Below are 6,000 nucleotides of genomic sequence, written 5' to 3'. Positions count from 1 at the left end.
TAAAAAATGTCTAATCTGTAAATATCTAAAAAAATGAAATCTCGGCAAGTTATATTTGTTGGATAATTGTTCAAAGGACATGAAACAATTATCTAAAAATAAATCAGAAAATCTTAGTAATCCCTTAGTTTTCCAAGCCGAATAAGCTTGATCTATAATGGAAGGGTGAAAAAAACAATTAGATACAATAGGACTATTTAAAACGAATTGAGTCAACCCAAAAAATCTCCGAAATTGAAACCATATATGCAATGTATGTTTAACTATCGGGTTGTCAATTCGTTTCGGCAATTTAGAAAGAGCAAAAGGGAGAGAAGTCCCTAAAATAGAACCCAAAGCATAAGCTGATACCGATTTAGTTTCTAAACTCACCCAACAAGGGCCAAAAGATCCACCCCCATCTTTCAACCAACATAACAAATATCTAATATTAACTGCCCAATAGTAAAATCTGAAATTAGGTAATGCTAACCCGCCTTCCTTTTTTGTCTTCTGTAAATATGTTTTACCTAACCTGGGATTTTTATTCTGCCATATATATGAAGAAATTTTAGAGTCAACATTAGTAAAAAAAGATTTCGGGATAAAAATTGGTATTGCTTGAAAAATATATAAAAACTTAGGTAAAATAACCATCTTAATAGCATTAATCCTACCTATTAGGGATAAAGACAAAGGTGACCACTTAGTAAACAAACCTTTAATCTGATCAATTAAGGGTAAAAAATTAAATCTAAATAAATCTTTATGATTGTAGCAATTTTTATAAACAGATGATTGCAGCTGTAAGTGTAATGGCCCACATGTGTTGTATGCTTGCTGCTAACGACAGAGCTAAGGCGTTACATGAATAAATACATCATTTGCAATTCTGTAAGTTAAAAAGTTAGGGACTTTGATGTGTCTCCACCAGAGGAGGTATAAGGCACTCCTTTCCTACTCTAGCCTGCAGGTCACTCTTGGTCAAGGTGTCACACTTGCTTAGCCCTCAAATCAGGGTCACCTGGGAGCAGGTGATGGATGGTCATATGAGCAGCTGGTGCCTATCATAAGTCCTGGTAACGTGACCACTGACACCAGGCAGACAATCTCCAAAGAGTATTGATAATGGCTGGGGTTGTAAAGACACTGCCCAAAAGAAGGCAATGGCAAACCACTACTGTAGAAAAATTTGTCAAGAACAATCATGGTCATGGAAAGACCATAATGGCTAATGTCACTGACACTGCACAGAATGATGATGATGATGACCTGATATACTGTAGAGTAATCATTTATTTTATTATGATATTTTATAATTGGATATGGTTAGAAATTATTTAAATCACATGTAAATATCTTGACTGTTAAAGCTGCTGGTAAATTTAAATATATAAAAATATTTATGATATGTAAAAACATTCAAAATCTGTTTAAAATTTAAGTGTTCTATTAAATAAATCACTTTAAAACAATAAATTAAAATATTTAAAATTAACTAAATTCCGTAAAACATACAGTACTGTGCAAAAGTCGTAGACATGTGTGTGTGTGCGTGTGTGTTTGTGTGTGTGTGTGCGTGTGTGTGCATGTGTGTGTGTGTGTGTGTGTGCATATGTGTTTGTGTGTGTGTGCGTGTGTGTTTGTGTGTGTGTAGCTAGAGTGCCTAAAACTTTTGCACAGTATAGTATTTGTCAACGTTGAGCAGAGAGCGAGATTGTAAATCTGGTGGAAGCAAAGGATACCGGGAATGGTGAAGAGGAGTGTGGGACAGGTGTCAGAGAAGGAGTGCCAGGCGCTGGGAGAGGCGTGGGTACAGACACACCCTGCACTGAGACACCAGGCAAGGCCATTTGACTCCAAACAATTGGTTTATTGACCATTACATAATGTCTCCCTGGTGCTTCCTGCTTCCCTCCCCTCTTCCTTCCCCTTTTCCCAACCATGATTCCCCTCTCCCTGCCCCCTTCCCACTCTCAGTCCACAGTTGAGACCCATATCAGAATGAGGATTATCATCACTCACATACGTCATGCAATACATAAACTAACCACAGTACTCCGAACTTCGGCACCCTGGACATAGTAGGTGGTACTGCAATAAGTTGACCCTCGCTGCTCGACTCTATGAGGAACCTCATGACAGAGTACAATGAGCAAATTTGCTGCTGAGCAACACACCATACACTGCAGCATCTCAGCTGGTCACCTATGCATCTATGGAGGGAAATGGACAGTCAACATTTCAGGTCAAGACTCTTCTTCTGGACTGGGTCATTTCCCTGCATAGATGCTGCCTAACCCCATGAGTTCCTTCAGATGTGCATTGCTCGAAATCCCATTGTCTGCAGACTTTTGTCTCCAAATTGCAAGAACCTTTCAGGAAATGTGGGACATTCCCATTTACACAGTGGCCCTGAACTTTCCAACAGTTAGGTAGACAAATATCAAAAACATGTGGAACTGTTGACATATCTTAAGAAAGTCTGGGCCAAGCTACGAACTTGTTTCCTAGATTTTTTTTTAAATGTTGAATTATTTGTTAGTTATTTCATAAGACAAAAGATCAGAATTATTCCATTTGGCCTTTCGGGTGCTCCACTATTCCCTCATGGCCCTCTCAACCTCATTCTCCTGCCATCTTCCCATAACCTTTGACGCTCTAATCAAGAACCTATCAACCTCGACATAAATACACCCAATGATTAGGCCTCCACAGCCATCCATGGCAATGAAGTCCACAGATTCACCACCCTTTGGCTAAAGATATTCCTCATTATCTGTTCTAAATGGACGTCCCTCTATTGTGAGGCTTTTCCCTCTGGTTCTAGACTGCCCTACTATAGGACACATCCTCTCCACCTTCACTCTGTCAAGGCCTTTCAATATTCAATAGCTTTCAATGAGATCCCCTCTTATTCTTCCCAACTCCAGAGCCATCAAATGCTCCTCATACATTAACTTTTTTTACTCCCAGAATCATTCTCGCGAATCTCTTCTGGAACTTCACCAATGCTAGCACATCTTTTTTTAGATAAGGGACTCAAAATGGCTCACAATATTCCAACATTTTTGCCGCCATTGTCTAAGGACTTGAGCATCGTGACCCGCTCCATCTCGGATCCCCAGACGGCTCGGGTGATTTCCGAGCTGCATGAGTTGGGTATGGGCCGCACTTGCGCCAAGTACAGCAACCCTGAGAGCACCTCACACCTAATGACCATGTTCTTCCCCGTTATCGATAGAGAGCGTCCTCCCCACAGTCCCAGATCCTGCTTTACCTTCCCGGTCCGCTCCAGCCCATCCCAACCAGATCCCCCGTCCCGCACATGATGGTGTCCCGCCGCACCATGACAAAGATATTCCTGCCAGGTGCTAAACTTAGAAAGTTAAAGCCTTTCTTACAACTGTGTGTATTACCGTCGTTAATACGCTACCTACCATTAGCGTCACCCTCTAAACCAGGAGCCCCCGCCCTTTTTATACCATGGACCCCCTACCAGTAACCGAGGGGTATGTGAACCCCAGGTTGGGAACCCCTGTTTTAAACAATAAACTTGAATTTTCGGAAACGTTTTGAGTGCCCGGTAGCAAATACGCGTGATGCAGATCTTTTAACAAATACGTATTTTCCCGCGGGACCACTAAATTGTCCTCTATACTCACGCAATGTAGTGAATCCAACGCATTCTTTTTTTCACAATTTCAGTGCTTCCTTTAATGCTGAATTAGGGATTGTTTTAGACATTCTTATTTAAACTCTATTCTATTTTAAAAACACACAAAATGCTGGCAGAACTCAGCAGGCCAGACAGCATCTATGGGAGGAGGTAATAACCCTTCACTCCTGATGAAGGGTTTCGGCCCGAAACGTCTTCACTACTTCCTCCCATAGATGCTGTCTGGCCTGCTGAGTTCTGCCAGCATTTTGTGTGTTTTTTTATTTCCAGCATCTGCAGATTCTCTCGTGTTGCCTTTCTATTCTATTTAATTCGCATTTAAAACTTGACAAAGTGTTGACCAGACAAAACTTGACCAGAGGGAACATTCCGTTTGTTGATCAGACGTTGCTCATCATTTCGAGTTCTTCCAGCGCTGGGGGTGGGGGGGGGGCGCTCTGGAAATGACCGGAGCCCCAAATGCCCGGAGAGAACGGTCAGTCTTCCTGCATCTCGCTGTCTGGGATTACTGAAGCCAGTAAACACGCCGGAACTATTCCACTTAACTTGTACCGCAACCAGTCCCTAGCAGGGCATGTCTGGGCTTGAACCCGGCGTGACAGTCGGGAACTGTACCGCTGTACCCAAGGGGCTGAGTAAGATCTGAACTCGGCGGCAGAAATCAGACGCTGGACGGAATGATTATTCGGACAGGCACTACGATGAATATTTGGCCTTCCCGGCACTGATCCAAAACAAGGGCAATATCCAACTTGGCCGAGCAGGTAAGCAAAAAAAAACATAGACTGAATCCAAATTTCTAAATAAAAACAGGTCCAAAATACAAAATGGGCAAGAGCAAAATAAAACACTGGAAAGGAATACCGTGCTGGATTACCAGACACGGTTAAAGTGAACAAAGAACTACACAATTCACACAGTTTAAATACAGTACTCTGAATAACTAGGCGCTGGTGCGGTCTATTACCGTTCAACGTTTAGAAACCCACTGAGGAAGAGCATTGCTTTTGGTAATTAGGATGACATTCAATTTTATAGAACGTTATTGATACTGTAACCGCTTATCATGAGCGATTTACGTTAGGAAATAGCGCGGGAGATTTTTCACCATTAAAGGCTCTAGTTGCTCAGGTCCAGCAAAAGTTTCTTGACATTTGTAAACTTAGAAGAAATGGACAGGGATTTTACCAATACCACAACCAAACAAACCCAATTTACCAACTAAACTATTATTTTGGAGTTAATCTGTTTCCTAGACCGCAGGAGGGTCTCGGCCTGAAACGTCAGTATTTTGAGTGTGTGTTGCTTTTAGGAACTGATCTGCCTTTATTTGAAGTTTACACGTACAAACAAGTTGGATGAACTCAGTCCTGACGAAGGGTCTCGGTCCGAAACGTTGACTGCTCATTTCAACGGATGCTGCCCGACCTGCTGAGTTCATCCAGCTTGTTTGTTTACGTGTTGATTTGACCACAGCATCTGCAGTGTACTTTGTGTTTTTTTTGAAGTTTATTTTGTTTACAAAGCAAAGTAAATTATTAACTGAAAGAAACAAACTGCGCCTTGATCTCCTGCTGCCTTTGAAAGTGACTTATTCGGCATTGACCGGGTGCAGACCAACTTGTTCACAATCTCCCCCTTCTGTGTTAAAAATTACTACCCCCGGTAAATATTTTAAAAAAAAAACACTTAAGTTGAAAAATTGACTCTAAATGTTTCTATTTTTTGCGCAGCAACTGGTATTTGCCGGCAGTTAAAATAAAATGAATGGACGGCTGGTGTGCCGAGACTACCCTTGTCCCTTTACTGACAGCGGCCACGGAAAACTGCACCCCACTTTAATTAATACTTTCGAGAATTGTCAAACGATGAAGCGGCAGCAATGATTCCAATAAACATAATAGCAGTGCAAATTGTAAGCAAGTATCTGCAAAGTCCAAACAGAGGACGACAATCTTGTCATAATGTTTGAAGGCTTATGTGTCTCGATGAGCCGGAGAGCTCTGCCGGCTCTATGTTTTGGCTCTTGGTAGGGTCGCCTGTGCCAAACAGGTCAAAGGGGAGCGGCCAGACTAAGCGTGGTCCACCGGTCCTGCAGAGTCAGGGGTTCAGCTCAGAGTTGATAACTGTGACTGATCCGGAAACAGCTATCAAGAATCCTCCATCTGTGAGCGACGGTATGGACGGACAGAGATGGAGGACGCGGCGTAACGGGCAGTAAGTAAGTGTCTTCAAAGTAAATATCTCTCCTCTGCCCACGTCTTAAATCCTGTTTATTAAATATTATATAATACTTAATAGATAATTATCTTAAACACTTGTGCGTCTTTCCGTGTGTTTTG

General features: G+C 41.9%; 1 protein-coding gene across 2 annotated transcripts in view; it reads left to right on the top strand.

Annotated features, from left to right (window-relative positions):
* Nucleotides 1-4,277: 4,277 nt before the first annotated feature.
* Nucleotides 4,278-6,000, top strand: part of trabd (TraB domain containing) — a 56,644-nt gene continuing 54,921 nt past the window's right edge. The window contains exon 1 of one of the 2 annotated variants that reach the window (XM_059987444.1): nucleotides 4,278-4,422. The gene's annotated coding sequence lies outside the window, so the exon portion shown is untranslated. Of the gene's footprint in view, nucleotides 4,423-5,727; nucleotides 5,880-6,000 lie in introns of those variants that run through there. The other variant, XM_059987445.1, reaches the window with a different exon arrangement.

Source organism: Hypanus sabinus, chromosome 13 (assembly GCF_030144855.1).
Source record: "Hypanus sabinus isolate sHypSab1 chromosome 13, sHypSab1.hap1, whole genome shotgun sequence".
Lineage (NCBI taxonomy): Eukaryota > Metazoa > Chordata > Chondrichthyes > Myliobatiformes > Dasyatidae > Hypanus > Hypanus sabinus.
This window is presented reverse-complemented; position numbering and strand designations above follow the sequence as displayed.